The sequence below is a fragment of the Eriocheir sinensis genome, unplaced genomic scaffold, assembly GCF_024679095.1.
Source record: "Eriocheir sinensis breed Jianghai 21 unplaced genomic scaffold, ASM2467909v1 Scaffold177, whole genome shotgun sequence".
In the NCBI taxonomy this organism is placed as follows: domain Eukaryota; kingdom Metazoa; phylum Arthropoda; class Malacostraca; order Decapoda; family Varunidae; genus Eriocheir; species Eriocheir sinensis.
This window is the reverse complement of record NW_026111150.1, coordinates 215,736-224,766: the sequence shown is the minus strand read 5'-3', so window position 1 is coordinate 224,766 and position 9,031 is coordinate 215,736. Positions and strand designations below refer to the sequence as shown.

The 9,031-nt window shown below is 44.7% G+C and overlaps 1 protein-coding gene across 1 annotated transcript in view; it reads left to right on the top strand.

The window, feature by feature from the left end:
• Nucleotides 1-3,078: 3,078 nt before the first annotated feature.
• LOC126990570 (ankyrin repeat domain-containing protein 65-like) overlaps nucleotides 3,079-9,031 on the top strand; it is a 172,917-nt gene continuing 166,964 nt past the window's right edge. The window contains exon 1 of the mRNA XM_050849181.1: nucleotides 3,079-3,099. The gene's annotated coding sequence lies outside the window, so the exon portion shown is untranslated. The remainder of the gene's footprint in view (nucleotides 3,100-9,031) is intronic.

The following is a 9,031-nucleotide window of genomic DNA, read 5'->3' as shown; positions in this document are numbered from 1 at the left end:
ATAGGCCTCTCAGCCTCCCGTATCCAGGATCAGCAGTATTCACAACAGCCTCCGTTGTGGCTGCCGTGCAGTGTGTCACACGGCGGCACTAGGGCACTGTCTGGTAACTTAATGGTCACTGCCGAGCACTGAAAACTGTCCGTCTCTTCCCCTTCCCACACACAGGATGGACGGCCCTCCACTGGGCTGCAGTATATGGTGAAGCTGAGTGTATGTCTACCCTCATCCCGGTCACGCCGCCCACCCCCGAGCTGCTGCAAGCCGCCGACGGACACACCCCTGTGCACCTCGCCAGCTTTTGTGGCCACGAGGATATGCTGAAGGCCCTGGAGGGGGCTGGCTGGCCTCTTTACGCAATGGACGGCGATGGCCTGACACCCCTGCACTGGGCTGTTAAGGCAGGGCGTCTGAACGTGGTCAGGTACCTGCTGGATAAGGATGCGGCGCCCAGTACGGGGGCCGGTGATGATCTCACGCCGCTGGACTTGGCTAAGAGGCAGGGTAAAGACTTAGCAGCGAGGTGGCTGGCGAGGAGGAGCGGCGCGGTGCACGGGGACGCCGCCCACAGCCTGAATCCTGTGGTGAGTTGTGGCACGCTGTTAGCATCGCTATCGATCTGTCTGTCTCTACAATATGCCTGTCGGTGTACCTCTCTCTCTCTCTCTCTCTCTCTCTCTCTCTCTCTCTCTCTCTCTCTCTCTCTCTCTCTCTCTCTCTCTCTCTCTCTCTCACTTTTCTATGATAACTTGGACATTTTTAAGTAGGTAGCAGGAGCCGCACAGGTCTCTTGAAAGAGCCGCAGGGGATAACTGAGGCCTTCAGTGTGACGGATAGCAATGACTTTGCGCTGGTCTTGTGAGGTCTCCATTGCGACTAACGTGAGCATGACTTATTGCAACCATCAAATCAACACAGGCTGGGCACGTATCATATGGAGTGATGGGATCAGGTGCGTCATCACCATCAGGGGCACCAACCATTCCAAAGCGACCAGCCACGATCGACTCATTTTCACATCCATCGTGCCCGGGTTTTCGAGAAGCCTATGGTGAGAGTGTACATTAAACAATACTATGGATATATAGAAAATGTACATTTAAAGTATTTACAACGCGAAATATTAGTAATATGTTTGCCTATCTACGGGTTTCCTAATTCTGGAGAAGAGCGAGTGATTGTTAGTCTCACGAGTGTCTTCACTGGGTGAGCTCGGTGCTTGTGCGGCAGGAGGAAGGCTGGGAGTCTTGTTGGAGGCGTACACACACTCAAACATGTATCGTTACACATTCACCACTATACAAACTGACGCCAAGGACGAAGCCGTTGATAACATGCTACTCATGTTGGTATCACTGCTCATGTTTGGTGTGGCTTCACTAGCCTGAATCAAGTGAGCGTGACTCGTAAATGAAGCAGTAGAATTTGAGTTGGCTCAGTAACGCTTCAGGAAACACACAGGTGGAGTCTTAGTCGAAGTAAATTGGTCTGTGTTGTATGTAGCACTATAATATTGTCGTGTTTGGCTGATGAAATTAGGCTGTAACACCACACACAGGTGAATAGTTAAAATTTCGTCCAGTTTGGACACCATATAATAAACACCTTGCGTAATTGTTAGTCTTTTTTTTCTCACCAACAATCAATGCTTTTAGCGTTGCAATCTGAGTTTTTTTTTTCCAGATGCCAACACCTTGTTCATGAGAGAAAAGACACGCTCAGTGGAAGCATTAGTTCCAGGTTGTCACATTATGAACTGAACTATATCTGACATGCATTGATGGTTGATGTTTTTGTCTTTGACATGGGGAATACTTTTACCCACCGCTGTTCTGTATATCATATGAACATTATTGTTTTATTATTTGTGAATGTAAAGCTTGAACAAGTGGCACTCAAATCACTCCGTAATATTATGGTGATATCTGGTATCTCAGTGTCTCCCTCTCTATCCCTCCCTTACGGGGGTCCTGTCCTGCTCCCCCCAGCAGAGCTGAAGTGGTGGGGGTGATCGCACTTTTACCAACCCTGCCGAGATTACCGGGTTGCTCAGTGTGAAATTCGTCGGGCCCCACTGTAACGATAGTTTTTTTAGTGTGTGTACAGAGCAGTGATCTAATGGAGTGGAAAGCAGTGTCAGGTACTGATTCCCTCTCACACTGGCCATTGTCTTGGGGTGGTATGGTGTGGAGGGAGTACAAACTATACCATTTTCCCACAAGAAAATTACAAACCTCTCTAGACATACACTGAGATCCTTTATCAGTGACTCGATGACGGACAGCCGAATAATGCAGAGAGCTTCCTGAGGCACGAGACAACAGTTGGAGCAGACATGTCAGTGCAGGGAAAGGCGAAAGGAAGTCTGGAGCATTAACCGAAAGCAGCGAGGAGGTATTTGTTCCTAGAGCAAGAAGCTTTAGGTCCAATAAGATCTCCGGACATTCTGTCGAAGGGTTGCATGGACTGGATGAGTTTAGCTACTGGAGTCCTGAAATATCTACGTTTCAGCTCCGAGCAAATAGTGTATTGTAAAAAAAACCTTTTTACATCATCCAGAGAACAAGTTAGATTTTTGGACCTCATAAAATGTCAAAATCAAGTAACACCAGGATGGCAGAGTGAGGCAGGACCCTCATCGAGAGGAGCAGGGCGGGAAAGAGAAGTGGTACAAGCTGGGGGCAATGTGTCACAGGGAACATTACCATTACCGGGGCGAGGCTGAATATCATACTGGCATCCGGAGAGTTCCAGGCGCCATCGCATTATTTTGTCGTTCTTTATCTCTGAAGAGTGATTCAACTTAAACATCAAAGACACTGCTGGCTGGTCAGTTGTTATAGCAAACCTCCTCCCGGTGAGAAAGTCTCCATTTGCGTACAGCTTCTCTCTCTCTCTCTCTCTCTCTCTCTCTCTCTCTCTCCCCCCCCCCCCCCCACATGAAGAGCCTGGCTGTTAGTCTCAATTGGTGGTAAAGTCAGTGGCGCCTGTCGTTGCAGGTCACGTCCAGTGCCGGGGTGAACGCTGCAGCAGGTGACGACACGCTGCGGCCAGAGGACGTGCTTCAGGAACTGTTGGCTGATAGACCGCTTCAACGAGAAGGTAAGGAATGTTATTATAGCTACAATAGACAGCAAGATAAACAACATGATTACTGGTGATAATTGCACTACTTATGATGATGATGATAATAATAATAATAATAATAATAATAATACACACACACACACACACACACACACACACACACACACACACACACACACAATAATAATAATAATAATAATAATAATAATAATACACACACACATAATACACACATAATAATAATAATAATAATAATAATAATAATAATAATAATAATAATAATAATAATAATAATAATAATAATAATAATAATTATAGTAATTAAAATGAAAAATAACAAAAAAGCATCGACGTATATGATTGATATGATTGTTGATAGAAAAATAGAAGTAGAATAATTTTTAATATTATTATCAAAATCTACGCTATGCATGTTAATATTTGTATTGTTATTACTGCTAGTCATGATATGGTTATCCACATCGTCACAACCGTTGAGATTATTATTATTATTATTATTATTATTATTATTATTATTATTATTATTATTATTATTATTATTATTATTATTATTATTAGTGTTTATATTATTATTATTATTATTATTATTATTATTATTATTATTATTATTATTATTATTATTATTATTATTATTATTATTATTATCATTCTCATTATTATTATTATTATTATTATTATTATTATTATTATTATTATTATTATTATTATTATTATTATTATTTTTATTATTATTATTATTATTTTTATTATTATTATTATTAATTTTATTATTATTATTATTATTATTATTATTATTATTATTATTATTATTATTATTATTATGATCATCATCATCATCATAATCATCATCATCATTATTTTTATTATTATTATTATTAATTTTATTATTATTATTATTATTATTATTATTATTATTATTATTATTATTATTATTATTATTATTATTACTATTATTATTATTATTATTATTATTATTATTATTATTATTATTATTATTATTATTATTGTTATTATTGTTATTATTGTAAGGACATCTTCGACAAGTTGAGTGCAGGAGGAGGGAGGAAGCACGGGTGTGTTTGAGATGAGCTTATTCCTTACTAGTTTCGCTTTTGCTTCTTCAGGGGATCTGAGGTGGATTTTTTTTATTTTTTTTAGAGAGAGAGAAGAGGGGGGAAGAATCAAAAGAGGGTGGGTGAGGAAGGTAAAGAAGGAGTAGGAGGGAGAAGAGAAGGCGGGAAGTCCACCTATCTAGGGCATTTTATTACACTTTTAGGCTTACAATCAGTTCATGAAGCTGGAGTTTGGTTGATACATTGTTTGGCACGTAGTCACGATTTTGTTTACATTTGTGTTTTTGGGCGTAACGTGTAGTTGTGGTGTTTGCGTATAGCTAGCTTGCCGAGTGTGGATGCCGTGATTCTGGAGTTGCTTCCTTGGGGTGGCTCAGATTCAGTGGAGTAGCGGTGCAGGCAGGGAGTTTATTGCGGCAAGGCTGCTTGGGAGGTCTCTGTGGTACCTGAGTATGTTGTTCGCGTTGTCAGTGAGGGTGTTGAAGTGGTGTATGTTGAGCAGGGAAAGTCTTTGCCATATTTTTGTGGCTCTTTTGTGTATTCGTATGTTGAGAGGGAGAGTGATTGTTGCTATGTGGATTTACTCTATGGTCATGGCGTATGGGTGGTATTGGTTGGTGGCAAAACGTAAGGCTGTGTTCTGGACCCTCTGGAGCTTAGCGAGTTGAGTGTTACTGAATGTGTGTGTGGGAATGGGAGGGTAATCAAGGATAGGCAGGATAAGTGTTTTTACAAGGTGGGTTTTTATGTTTGTGCATGGGCATCAGCTTAAATCTGTATAGTTTTGACGTACTGGCATACTGGACTCTATTCTAGACATGATTATAGTAATCATCTCACGTGTGGGGAGGCTCCACTCACACAGCTCTTCTGGACAGAGTGGAGGCTAAGGCTCTTCGTCTCATCAGCTCTCCTCCTCCTACTGATAGTCTTCTACCCCTTAAATTCCGCCGCGATGTTGCCTCTCTTTCTATCTTCTATCGATATTTCCACGCTGACTGCTCTTCTGAACTTGCTAACTGCATGCCACCCCCCCTCCCGCGGCCCCGCTGCACACGACTTTCTACTCATGCTCATCCCTATACTGTCCAAACCCCTTATGCAAGAGTTAACCAGCATCTTCACTCTTTCATCCCTCACGCTGGTAAACTCTGGAACAATCTTCCTTCATCTGTATTTCCTCCTGCCTACGACTTGAACTCTTTCAAAAGGAGGGTATCAGGACACCTCTCCTCCCGAAATTGGCCTTTTTTTCGGCCACCTCTTTTGATTCTTTTTTGGAAGCAGCGAGTAGCGGGCTTTTTTTTTTATTATTGTTTTCTTTTTTTTGTGCCCTCGAGCTGCCTCCTTTGTTGTAGAAAAAAAATCATTTCGTCGGCGTATGAGATGTTGGTGCCTCTGAGTGGGGGAGGGGTATCTCTGGTGTATAGTGAATAGCGTTGGGGAGAGCACACTGCCCTGAGGGACACCGCAGCTCAGGTCAAAGCTGTCACCGAGGTAGTTTTCAAGTCTTTTTCTCGCCGACCTATCATCTAGAAAGTCGCATAAGAGCTTTTCTAGAATGATAGGAAGTCCGAGGTGTAAGATTTTGTACTTCATCCCTAGGTGCCAGACTTTGTCGAAGGCTTAGGTGATGTCTCTCAGGACGAGATGGCACTGTCCCCCGTCAGCTTTCTGTTGGGCGACAGTCTCGGTCACGAGAGCGAGGGCGTGCGTGGTTCCCCTGCCTGGGCGGAACCCAAACTATAAGTCTTTGTCGATGTTGGAGTCTTCAAGGAATGTCCTGAGTCGGTGGTCAAGAATTAACTCAAATATCTTCCCCGGCACTTCAAAGGGGGTATTGGCCTGTAGTTAGCGGGGTAGTGAGGGTTTTTACCAACTTTTGGTATTAGTTTCAACGTGGCCCTCTTGAACTTGTCGGGGAAGTAGCCTGCTGAAAGGGCGGCATTGAGAGTCTTTGTTTAAGTATGCAATGGCTTCAAGGGGGAGGTGTCTTAAGATGGTTTTATTTATGCCACTTTGTTATGGGCATATCTTTTTCATGCCTTTGATTATGGAAAGGATGTGTTCGGATGTAATTTCAAAAGTGAGGAAGTAGTTGTCAGAATTAGTCTGCTGGGGTCTGCATTGACGTGTGGGGAAAGTCTATGGAGGTTATTGGCGAGAAAGTCGCGTACTTCAGTCTCTGTCTCTTCGTCGTCCCAGTCTTCGTCCGCGTCACTGAAAACGTCTTGCCAGTGATTTCTGTGTAGCATATCCTTCTCGTTGTTGTCGTATACTTTGTAGCGTGTGGGGGAGAAGAGGTTGTGGGGTTCGTCGTCTCGGTTCCCATAAGGTGTTTTTTCTTACGCCAGAAGGTGGCTTGGTCATGGCATAGTGAGGCTGTCTCCGCAATGACCTCGCCCCAGTGGGCGCGGCTGTCGCTCTGGAAGTGTTGTTGTAGCGAGAGTTGGAGCTGTTTGTGGCGTCTATAGAGAGGATAAGTCCAGCCGTTGGTGTTGGCCTCATGCTGTATGGCTTTGTGCTGTGCTATTAGGGTGCGTGTCGTGTGACTCAAGTGAGAGTGTGTTAGAGTTTTGTGGTGTGTTGTTGGAATGTTGTTTTTGACTGCGGTCACAACTGTGTTGTACCATTCTTGAAGATACGTGTCGATGAAGTCAATCGAAGCTGCGGGTTGACGGGAGAGTCCCTGAGTTTTTCAGCGATATCTGTGAGAAACTGATCTCAGTTTGCCTGGTTGATATTGGGTCTGGGGCGTGTGGGGATTTGGATGGGAGTGGTAGAGATGGTAAGGATGACAGGGATGTGGTCGCTCATGGCGATGGGGCCTTGAGTAATGCTGATATTGTGATAAGTGTTGTTGTTTGTGAGGATGATATCCGGTGTTGTGGCTGTGTTGTGAGCTATGTATGTGGGGAAATGTGGGCCTATGTGTGAATGGTTCGTTGATTAATCAGGTGTTTTATTTGTCTTCCTTTGGTGTTGGTATGCGTGTAGCCTAGTATCGGGTGGTTGGCGTTGGGATCGGCAATCATGTACACAGGGATGTGTCTCCTGAAGATACGAAGATGATGACCTTGCCCGTGAGAGTGGTGATCTCCACCGCGAGGGCGTCAGAATTGAGGTCATCTAGTAATTTAAAATTTTGATTGTGCTTGATGGCGATCGCAGTGCCGTCTGTGTGAGACCCTCGAGGAGGTCGGAGCGACTCGGCTGTGAGGAACAGGAGCCAATGGGAGTGGCTCAACCCTCGAGGAGGGCGGGGCGACTCGGCTGGGAGGAACGGGAGCCAATGGGAGTGGCTCAACCCTCGAGGAGGGCTGGGCGACTCGGCTGTGAGGAACAGAAGCCAATGGGAGTGGCTCAACCCTCGAGGAGGGCGGGGCGACTCGGCTGTGAGGAACAGGAACCAATGGGAGTGGCTCAACCCTCGAGGAGGGCGGGAAAACTCGGCTGGGAGGAACAGGAGCCAATGGGAGTGGCTCAACCCTCGAGGAGGGCGGAGCGACTCGGCTGGGAGGAACGGGAGCCAATGGGAGTGGCTCAACCCTCGAGGAGGGCGGGGCGACTCGGCTGTGAGGAACAGGAGCCATTGGGAGTGGCTGAACCCTCGAGGAGGGCGGGGCGACTCGGCTGGGAGGAACAGGAGCCAATGGGAGTGGCTCAACCCTCGAGGAGGGCGGAGCGACTCGGCTGGGAGGAACAGGAGCCAATGGGAGTGGCTCAACCCTCGAGGAGGGCGGGGCGACTCGGCTGGGAGGAACGGGAGACAATGGGAGCGGCTCAACCCTCGAGGAGGTCGGAGCGACTCGGCTGGGCTGGGAGGAACGGGAGCCAATGGGCTGTTGTTGGTGGTCATGCAAACTCTCGTACGGCACCTCCAAACTAGACGAAAATGCAACAATGAGAACCAATAAATTAGCACTTTGATATATCAGGCTACATAAATTACAAAAAAAAGAGCGAGTACACACAGCTTTAATAATGTGCCTGATCTGTTTGTAATAAACCAATAAGAAATCCACTGACAAAATTGTTCGATGGCGACTCTGGCAATGATAATAGGCTCGTCCAATCAGAAGGCGCTATTTTGAAAGTCACTCTCTTGGACCAATCAGAGCACTGCCTTAGCATGAAGGGAGTCAGTTCAGGTTGGATGTCCGAGTGTGCGGGTGTTGTGTTGAGTGGCTGGGCCGTGACGGGAAATATCAGCAATAGGCAAACCTGAAAAAGAGGAGGGAGTCAGTTGATTACTTGGAATGTCACAAACTATCACGACAGGAACGAAGCTTCAGTAGAGAGAAACAGATTCGTCCCCTATAAAGAGCAGGCTTGAGGTAAGATAATGGGAGGGAGGGAGGTTGTTAGGAAATGTTTTCTTTCTTTTTTCGTACCAGCAACAGATGGATAAGTTGGCCTATGTACTGCGCGTTGTCTGTGTATGTTATCGTCATTCTCTCTCTCGTTCTCGCTCTCTCTCACTCTCTCTCTCTCTCTCTCTCTCTCTCTCTCTCTCTCTCTGTGTGTGTGTGTGTGTGTGTGTGTGTGTGTGTGTGTAATAAGAGAAAAAATAAAGAAACACATACATGAGTCCGGAAACAGTAATGAAATGCAAGCGGGATTTACAGAGAAGGGAGGCATAAATGACAATCTTTACATTCTGAAACATTGCATACAAGAAAGTTTTGAAATGAAAAATAAATTATTTGTCAACTCACTAGACTACAAGAAAGCCTTTGATTTAGTGGACAGAGCAAGTCTCATTAAAGCACTAATATTAAATAATATACACCCTAAGCTGATAAATATAATTGCAAATATTTATACAGGTGATAAAACTAGCCTAATATTTA